The following is an 11,380-nucleotide window of genomic DNA, read 5'->3' on the forward strand; positions in this document are numbered from 1 at the left end:
CGGATCTTCAAATAGTAAAATCCACAGGAAGTTAAGATTTTTATTTAAAAAAAAAACAGTACTGGGTTTGGTGTTGTTGTATATTGTCTGAATCAACTTTGTTTGCGTTCGTTTATGTGCTAAAAGAGCGACTTTTAAAGCTGTTTCAGTGTACAATGTAAGTCAATGAGGAGCATATTTTGAATGATCAATTTCTAATCAATGGAGCAATTATTTTTGATTTCTTGTCCACCTTTGGCGTTACATCATGGCAAGGTAACTACACAACCCAAACCTCTACCAAAGTGGTCTTGCCCTTTAGGTAAATAGTTACTTTCCACCACTGTGTGTGTGTGTGTGTGTGTGTGTGTGTGTTTGTGCATGCTTGCGTGCGTGCGCGCACGTGTGAATGCCCAATCTCTCCATGTGCACACAAGTGTCACTTCGTCGCTTCAAAGTCAGAACATAATCAATCATACGAGGCAGCTCCACAGGGGGTACGCGCGGGCGTCCACTAGCAGACGTACCCCCCGCCGTGCCCACAAAAGCAGCCCCGTAATCAACTGAAAACACAAGGCTCCTTTCCCTCTCAAACAAACAAAACGCCTTTAATTGCTCGTGTGAAAGTATAACAAACATATTGCGGCATGCATCACCGGGGAGGAGGTTGTTTGGCAACTTTTTTTAAGCTATTAAAATGAGTTATTTCCAACTAAATTAACTCTTTTTAAATGCGGAAAAAAAAAACCGACAACAAAGACACGACAGCATGTAGATTGTATTATGCGGCCGTGCGGCGCTGATCAAGCGAATTCCTGGTGAACTTTGTGATGTGGTTATCGTTTCACTTTAGCTACCGCCTTGTTTTGAATTAAATAATGAAGTTGATGTGTATCAGCCTGGCTGCTATAACCACACGCATTGACCCCGTGACTCATGATGCTAACAGCTGCTCTACAGCTGATGAGGAGGGATAACTTGCTACGCAGTATGCTAATTTCCACTTCCTTTTAGTCTGTTGTTGTAATTAATGAATGTACTGTACACTTCAGGACAATGGAATCACGTCATTAACCACTTAACTTTGTTTCAAACATAGTTCAAATCTGTGGTGGAAAAAGTACACACAATAATTATGTTTTACTTAAGTAAAAGTATCAATACTGCAATGTAGAAGTACTCTGTTGCAAGTAAAAGTCCGGAATTCAAAATGTACTTGAATAAAAGTACAAAAGTATTTGTATCAAAATGTACTTAAAGTATCAAAAGTAAAATAGCAGATCTACATTGTGAGCTTGTAGATCGGCTATTTTCAAATAGTATAAAACAGGGCTAAAGTTAATGTATGTTTTATAATGTAATAATTTATGTCTGCAAAGTAACTAACTACAGTTTTCAAATAATTGTAGTGGAGCAAAAGTATAATATTTGCCTCTGATCTGTAGTGGAGTAGAAGTAAAAGTATAGACAATTGGAAATACTCCACTACAGTAAAAGTACCTAAAAAATGTACTTAAGTACAGTACTTGAGTAAATGTACTTAGTTACTTACTTTACACCACTGGTGAAAATAGCCGATCTGCAATATCACAACTAGGGGTGGGACGATATATCGATATATCGATATATCGCAATACTTTCTCCCGCGATAAATAATCGATATACTGCCGAAAAATATCGATATTATTATTATTATTATTATTATTATTTTTTTTTTTAAGTTTGTGATACGTTGTTTTTCCTACTCTGTATTTGTGTAATGATGATTTTGAACTGTTTGGTGCTATTTTATGTGTTTATGAATTGAATACAAGGACTATCGTGATATATCGTTGGTGAATTTTCATGCAATATATCGTGATATCGCAATATATCGATATTTTCAGATATCGTGATATATCGTTGGTGAAATTTCTTGCAATATATATCGAATATCGTGATATCGCAATATATCGAACATCGTCGAATATCGTGATATATATTGTTATCGTGGGCCTAATATCGTGATATATATCGTATCGTGAGGTACCCATATCGTCCCACCCCTAATCATAACCTGTTACATCGCAATATGCTGTGATCTTGTAGATCTGCTATGTTCAGTATTTCCATACGACAAAGCACAAAATAGGGCTTAACATCATAATCATTATATTAAAGTATGAACCCCCATATGTGCAGCTTTTATTATATAGTCGAGTACTAGAGTAGACACGAGCGTACTGTCCCTGCATGCATTCCAAACACTGCATTTAGTTTATAATGGCTTACAAACTAATCTTTGTGAATTAGTTTCCACAAAGAAACTAAATATTCCATACATTTGAGATGAAGTCATTAGAATGATTATGTATGCTGTACAAAACTTATAAATTAATGTACTGTACAGTACAGCCCACTGTTCTAAAATCCCAAGCATGGTGTTGAGTGCAGTGGTGGAAAGTAACTAAGTACATTAACTCAAGTACTGTACTTAAGTACAATTTGGAGGTATTTTTACTTTACTGGAGTATTTCCAATTTTCAGTACTCTTACTTCCACTCCACTACATCTCAGAGGCAAATATTGTACTTTTACTGCACCACTACAATTATATGAAAACCTTAGTTACTAGTTACTTTGTAGATTTAGATTATTATTACTGAACATACATAAAACATACATACATACTATATAACATACATAACATACATACTAACATACATAAAACACACATTATACTATACATATATTGGCTATTTGAAAATAGCCGATCTACAACCCACGTCGCGATGCGATGCGTTGTGAGCATGTACGTAGATCGGCTATTTTCAAAAGATTTTTACACATTTTGAAAACTTGAAATGAAACCTTTAAATGGGACATTCAGCATAATGAGTAGTTCTACTTTCAGTACTTTAAGTATATTTTGATCCCAATACTTTTGTACTTTTACTCAAGTAGGCTACATTTTGAACTCCAGACTTTAGCTCCTTAAGCTCCTTACGCACCGGGGGTGTTTTTTTCATGCGAATAATACGTTTTTTTTTTAAAACCTTATAAAGTCAATGCAAGCTTCCACTGAGCGAAAAAGCGTCTCTTAATTATTCGGAACGAGTCAGAATTTTGCGTATATTTGCATAATCGCTGGTGTGACCTTTATACTTGTAAAGGAGTACATTGCAGCATTGATACTTTTACTTAAGTACAAAATGTGAGTACTTTTTCCACCACACACACACACACACACACACACACACACACACACACACACACACACACACACACACACACACACACACACACACACACACACACACACACACACACACACACACACACACACACACACACACACACACACACACACACACACACACACACACACGACAATCGGTGCTACTGGATTGTCTACTGGTTGTCATTAATTCATGTCTGTAGGCTGTTTAAAAACAGCCACGTGTCGTGTAGTCTTCACAATAACACAAAGGACAGCACACACGCGAGTACTTCATTATATCTCCAGACACTCACTTTGATCTGTCAATAATCTGCTCATGGTGTGTGACAGTTGGTGTAAATGCAGTTATATCCATTCTCGCTCTTTTAGAGTGGAAGAAGTACTCACATGTTTTACTTAAGTAAACGTATCAATATCACCATGTAGAAATACTCTATTACGTAAAAAGTTTGGTATTAAAAATTTACTTGAGTAAAAGTACAAAAATATTTGCACAATATCCCATTTCACAAAATGTATAAAAATCCTTTGAAAATAGCTGATCTACAAGCTCGTATGTTTCACAAAGTAACTAGTAACTACAGTTTTCAAATAACTGTAGTGGAGTAAAAGTACAATGTTTTCCTCTGAGATGTAGTGGAGTAGAAGTAAAAGTATTGTAAATAGGAAATACTCAAGTAAAGTACAAATACTTGAGTACATGTACTTAGTTTCTTCCCACCACTGACACTTAGTAACGGCCCGCTAAAGCCTCACTGTTGTGTGATTTATTTATCATTATATTTATTTTCCGCAGCGGACAGGGAGTACATACATTATTATGTCATCGAGATTATGAATCACTGTAACCAGAATTAGCCAGAGAGGCAGAGTCTTATAATAATAACATAGTCTGTTGTTGCTTTGTTCTCTGATGGGCGTCTTGTGGAAAAGGATGAAGGAGAGCCCTATATAGCATATCCAACATTCGATGAAAAATAGACAACATATTTTTTTATCTTTTTAACAAAATGCTTTTTGTTTTAACCCAAAAATATTCAGTTACACCACCTTATCGTCTCTGCCGGGGTAGAAACCCCATACAGTACTGTATCCACAACTGTTACTTTTCAGGATTCAAATTCAAAAGTACTGTAGCAAAAAGCAGATCTACAAGCTCGAAACGTGTCGCTTCACGCCGCGTTGTGAGCTTGTAGATCTGTTACTGCTTTTGTGTGACACTACTGTATGATCAAGTATGGCGTTAACTCATTGACTGCCATTGACGAGTGCACTCGCCATTGACGAATTGACGAGTGTGTGGTGTTTTCAATGGTTTACGCCTGAGGGCGCAGTTCGATAACCTATGAGTGATCCTATGTACTTCTGGAGAACAGTTAGACCCCCGGAAATAATGTGATCGCAACAAACCCAGCCCCGTCCGATCTAATGCTAAAGGATTTAGAAAAATCAAAATTTCTCTGCTTTCTGTTGCTTTTTGGCGAAAACAACCCACATTCAACTGCCCACAACATATGGCCCAGGGTATGTCCCGGCCCCCCCCCCCCCACGCACCTCCTTACATCAGAACAATGGGATTTAGGTTCAGAATCGGCAAAATCCCCCTTTAACTCAGAGTGTACAAATGCTGTACACTCTTAGGGCCAAACCGCATCAATTAAGCATGTTCCCGATTCCATGCGATTTGATAACGATTAGATGGCGATTCAATTCTGCACAATGTGATACGATGCGATTCGGTGTGATTCAACACAATGCAAGCAGTAGCCTACACCCAGCAACGTTGTTGTTAGTGTGTGTGGTTAATAAAGCGCAGAAGCTTTCTTTAATTACAAAATTATCTCAATAAATTGCGTCGGAGACTCGGCCAGAAGAACAAACAGCTGTGGATCATTATCACTCAGCGTGCTACAGTGACACAACAACCGATAAGTGGACAGGGATTTTATAAAGCTAAGTAGTAAGTGGTGCTTCTCTTGCATTTTTAACCCGTGGAGATATCTGTAGTCACGGCGTGCTGCATATTAGTCTGTAGTCTGCACCCGTGCACCAGGTTCACTGAAGATGAATGTCAGAGTCCGGCTTCTTTTTTTTGGCTGATGGTGCATTCAAGGCGCCTCGGAAACACAGGTTAGGATGAAATACAACATGAAAAATCGATGTAACCATGGATTTCACCGATGGAGACATGCAAGCGAATGATGCATCGTGATTTCAGCCGTAATTTGTATCCGATGTACACTGAATGAACCGGTGCAGTCGCATCGCGCACGTTTATATCGATTCACCGATTCGTATCGATGAATCTCTGCATGCTTAGCACCAATGCAACTAGTACTGTACTCCTTGCCACAAAACAGTTTTAAGGTCAACAGCACCAATGCAACTCCTGGCAACTGCCATTGGGGATAATGGTTGCAAGCAGTTGCATGTTGCAAGGAGTTGCATGGTGAATCATTGGTGCGGAGCGGCCTTAAGGGTTACAGTACAAACACAAGTCAAGGCAGGTTTATTTGTATAACACATTTCAACAGCAGGGCAATACAAGTTTTCTTTTTACAAAAAAAGATTAATATATTAAGACACAGATCGTTAAGAGAATGCAAAATAAACACGTTATAATAAAAGGTCATTCGAACATAATGACACTCTCAAAGTAAAAAGTGGATAAATGAACACTCAAAGGGACTGTGTATGAGTGTGCTTGCATCCCATTCCAGACCCATCACAAGTTCAGTGGTGTAAAGTAACTAAGTACATTTACTCAACTACTGTAGTTAAGTACAATGTTTAGGTACTTTTACTTTTTTATTTCCAATTTTCAATACTTTTACTTCACTACATCTCTGAGGAAAATATTGTACTTTTACTCCACTACAAGTATGTGAAAACTTTAGTTACTAGTTACAGTATATAAATTATATTATAAAACATACATTAACCACTTCAGCCCTATTTTATACATAGGCTATTTGAAAATAGCCGATCTACAAGCTCGCGACGCGTTGTGAGCTTGTAGATCTGCTGATTTCAAATATAACATTTACTTTTGGTACTTTAATATTATTTTGATGCCAATGCTTTAGTATTTACTCAAGTAACATTTTGAACACAGGGCTTTTACTTGTAACAGAGTATTTTTGTATTGTGGTATTGCTACTTTTACTTAAGAAAAATATCTGAGTACTTCTTCCACCACTGTGTGTGTGTGTGTGTGTGTGTGAGTGTGCTTGCATCCCATTCCAGACCCATCACAAGTTAGTGATTGTAAGCCCCGTCCTTATGCCAGTAATATGTTTGGGAACCCGTAATAAGGACCACATTTCCCAATTAGGAACCATGCGGATAGACTTGGTAGACGACTCTGCCACGATTGCGATGGTGATTAATATCACATTAATGTCAGAGCATGGGTCGTCTCCCAACGAGCTTCCATTTTGAACGCCTTCCTGCACGACGAGGTACATTGTGCATTAATATGTACCAGGTGGTGCAAAGCAAGTTTATTAAAGTTACTCATTTGTTTTTATTTTGTTTTTGACTTCATGTTTTCAATTTCAGTTCAGATTGGTTCTTAACGTGGGTTTGCTAGTTTGTTTTTAATCTTTTTGAAAAGGCTTATTTGTCTTTATGCAATATGTAATAAAAGAAAAAAAGTATAGTAAGTATTGTGTTAAAAATAAGTCCATTAACCCATTAAAACCGGTAAAGCATCTGTGTCATTTTAGATTTTTTTGGTTGGCAATTAAACAATATCAGATATACAAGCTCACAGTGTGTCACTTGAGCTTGTATATCTGCTATTTTTTAAAATGTTTTAAAGATCTTGAAAGGGTGCGAACAACTGATTCAGAAGGCATTTTGTAGAATCGGCCTCAGGTCTTAATGGGTTAAAACAAAGATTGAAATGTTAACCACGTGCGCCACTGCAGGGTCAGGCGCCATGACTTCAAACGGTTGAGGGTTGTCCACAGCTTTCGGGGGGGAAGGTCCTGGCCAGGAACGTCCATGATGGGGTCATGATGTAGCGGTGGTGCAGCCTGGATGGTTCTGCTGATTTCCACTGGTTCCTCTCTCCATCTCGCCTTGATCCACGCAGGTGGCCTGGGAAGAGTCAGCTGGAGCCGTGTGGAGTATAGCTTGCGGACTTGCAGTGCAAAAGGCTGCCTTGACTTGAGGCATATGCGGCGTGTTGTCTCCAATCAATGTGATGATCCAATGGAGGAGGTGGGATTCACTGGTCTGTGCCTGGTCTGCAGGACACTGTAGAGGGCGACATCCTAAAACTAAAACTATGATGAAAAATGTTTGGCCACTACCTTTTTTCAATGACGAAAACTAAATAAAAACTAAGCTACGATGACTCAAATTAAGACTAAATATATTGACAACTTCGTCAACCAGTAGAACTAAAAGAGACAAGTCATTTTATGTTTGGTTGCGCTCGGGTGTTGAGCTCTGAAAATAGCCGATCAACACGCTCACAACACGTCGCACTGCGACGCGTTGTGAGCTTGTAGATCGGCTATTTTCAGCATGCAAACAAGGGTAAAATCAGCCATTACGATGCCATCATAGGCACCGCCAAAATACATTTTAGACTAAATCAACTGTAGATTTAGTCGACTATAATCTTATATTCAGTCAACTAAAACTAGACTAACAGCATAACATTTCAGATGACTAAAGTATGACTAAAACGAAATGGAATTTTATTCAAAAGATTATGACTAAAACTAAATCAAAATTTGCTGTCGAAATCAACACTGGCCTAGTCTGCAGGACACTGCAGAGGGCACAACATCCAGCTTGTTGACGTGGGGACTCAGTAGCAGAGAACACCAGGGCCTCATGTGGACGTGCACAGTGTCTTTGTCACGCAGTGGCTCGTGTGGCACCAGCCTGACGGCGTATCAGCTCAGCACAAATTATAGAGAACTGCTCCAGAAATACTTCCGTCTCCATTAAGCCTGATTTAAACTTGTTGCGTGCCTTTGTGGTTGCACCGAAAATAGCAGATCTATAAGCAGCTCGACGTGTCACTTTGCGACCCGTTGTGACCTTGTAGATCTGCTGTTTCTGGTGCGCAACAGCATGTACACAACCAATTATAAATCGTTAAGTCTGCAGAACTGGGCACTTTATGGTCCTGGGTTTTTTGAGGAGAACTCTTTTTTAGGGACAACTGGACGATTTACAAACCCATTTAATCACTCGTCGACAATGAGGTGCCTTTTCCTGAATTTCTCGTGACGTTTGGTCACCCTTGAGGTTCTTACAAAAGAGGTGTGTTCATTCTGTGTGATTAATTCACATTCATTTAGGCTGCTGTTTGTGTCAGGAGTACATCCACACAGAATGTGAATGTTAAAATTTATATTTTTTAAATGAGGTTGATTTTAATTTCACCGCAAATAAAAGGAAGCATCACCAAATCTGTTTGACGTGAAATAATCGCAGACACATTTCTGGATTGTATATTTGTCACGCTTTCGGACCTTAAGTCATTGATACAATTATACATAAGGATGCTTCATGAAATACTTTATTTAATGCTTAAGAGAAAGATAGATACAGATTTTCAGAGGCCCCATTTTGAAAAAAGTTCTCCTGTATCCAATAAATCAGACATGTGTGCCTTGAGGACACACAATAGGACGGTCTATCAGTAGCAGCAAGTAATTCAGCAGAAAGAGAGATTTCTCCTCTGGGTGCAATGACAATATGGTTGTTTTGAAAGGAGCTCAGAGAGGTTAATTATATTTAGATTAAGATCAGATTAAAGAGGTAGAACATCACGGAATACAGTCTTACTTTTGACAGTATAGATACAGGAACATGTCAGGCCAGCCAGAATAAAGAGAGGTCACGGCTCATGGCTACTAGTTATTCTCACATCACTCAACTCCATTCTTGCAACAACAAAAACAAAAACGAATTGAGGCCAACACAAAGTGTGATCAGTGGTGTAAAGTAATTAAGTACATTTACTCAAGTACTGTACTTATGTACAGTTTTGAGGTATTTTTTACTTAACTGGAGTATTTCCAATTTTCAGTACTTTTACTTCTACTCCACTACATCTCAGAGACAAATATTGTACTTTTACTCCACTACAATTATTTGAGAACTTTAGTTACTATTTACTTTGTAGATTTTGATTATTATTACAAGACATACATTAACCACTTCAGCCCTACATACATTTTGGCCATTTGAAAATAGCAGATCTACAAGCTCAGAATGCGTCGCGATGGGACGCATTGTGAGCTTGTAGATCTGCTATTTTCAAAATATGTTTTTTTGAACTTTTGGTACTTTCAGTACATTTTTATGCCAATACTTTTGTACTTTTACTCAAGTACATTTTGAATTCCGGACTTTTACTTGTAATGGAGTATTTCTACATTGTAGTATTGATACTTTTACTTAAGTACAAAATGTTAGTACTTTTTCCACCAGTGAGTGTGATGATAAACTTCCACAACAATTGAAATAAAGTATAACTTTCAGCAGTCACACATTCTTTAGCTCAGCATGTGACTTCAAACTGTCGGCCTCTTTCACGCAGCATTCCATTAGGAAGCTTAATTTATACTCGATGGTGCGAGGGAGTCACTCGCCAACAAGAACAGATCTACAGCTATAACGTGTCGCATCGCTGCACCGCTCGCCAGTTTCTTCTTGGCGAGCAAAACTGTTGTAATACATAAATTAGGATTAACTGCTTGACACCGCTGACATGTCACAATAGATTCTTCAAATCCACAGTCTCAGGTTTTCCATCAAAGTGGATGATTTATTTCCAGGGTTGCCATCACGGTGTGATTCAAACCATAGCGAGCGACGTGGCCCTCCCAAACGAATCGTGGAGCAGAACAAAACCACAGAGTTGCTGACAGTTTGATGACTGTTGTTTTCTGACTACTGATAACAGCTGCTCCTGATGTACAAAAATGTGTGTGAAGTATTTAAAAAAAAACAAGGTTGCCAGCAGTTGTCAGCAAAAACACAACAAAAAGCAACCTAATAATGCCTTCCCTGTGTGATCGGAATCTATGGAGGAGTTTGTTGTGACGCAATGACACAACGATGCTGACAATTCTTGCTGACAATTCTTTTGGTGTCGCCTCGGCTCGCTTGGAGCCTCAACGAAGGCAACCTGGGAACCCATCGGCAAAATAAAAATATGTTTTCATTCTCATGCAGAGACAATCGTAAATATATTTCGTTTTAACCACTTAACCCATTAAGGCCGGGAATGCATGTGTGTCATTTTTAGATGTCTTTGGCTATAAAAAAATAGCACATCTACAAGATCACTGCCGCGCTATGAGCTTGTAGATCTGCTATTTTTTTTAAATCGTGAAAATTCGTGGCAAAATCTTGTATTAGATATTTTTTGAAAGCGAACATTTGTAAAATATTTAGTTCCAGGAACCCCCAGAAGCAAAGATTTGAGTTACAAATGTCCGCAAAAAAAAAGAAAATAAATCAAATATTTGCACAACTTTTCATGATTTTTCAAAAATAGCAGATCGACAAGCTCATAGCGCGCTATGAGCTTGTCGATCTGCTATTTTTGAATAGCCCAACGAAATCTAAAAATGACACACAGATGCGTTCCCGGTCTTAAAAGAGTTAAACCCCTGCAACCATATACCGAGGAAAACTTTTGCAGAAAATAGCAGATCAACGCACAAGCTTGCTGAGCTAAATCTGTCTTGAGAGATTTCAGCAAAGGTGATACCAAAGAAATGTACCATGCAGATGACTTTTGCCCAGTGAAGAAAAAACAAAAAGGTGAGTGGTCAAGTGGAGTCAAGCCAGTACCGCGCGGTAGAAAAACGTCAATGCAAGTTAGAAAATGTAAATGTTCATTTCTCTGTGGAGTTCAGATGAATATTATTTAATCCGTCGTGCAAAGAAATGAAGATCCTACGGCGAGCTGCAGATCACTGCCAACACCAGCATGTTTAATTTAGACCTCAAGTTCAGCTGAATCCTTCACACCACTTTCTTCTTTTAAGCTACACAGCAATATCTGGAAATTCTTTAGCCTACAAGCTCACAACGAGTTTTTTCCCCAAGGCATTATCAGCTTGTAGATCTGCTATTTTCACTAGTTTGGGTCCCAGAGAGACATCAATTGTTCTCTTGTGGGTCTCCAACTAAAACGTC

This window comes from Gymnoscopelus braueri, assembly GCF_963280865.1.
Source record: "Gymnoscopelus braueri genome assembly, chromosome: 9".
NCBI classification, from domain to species: Eukaryota; Metazoa; Chordata; class Actinopteri; order Myctophiformes; family Myctophidae; genus Gymnoscopelus; species Gymnoscopelus braueri.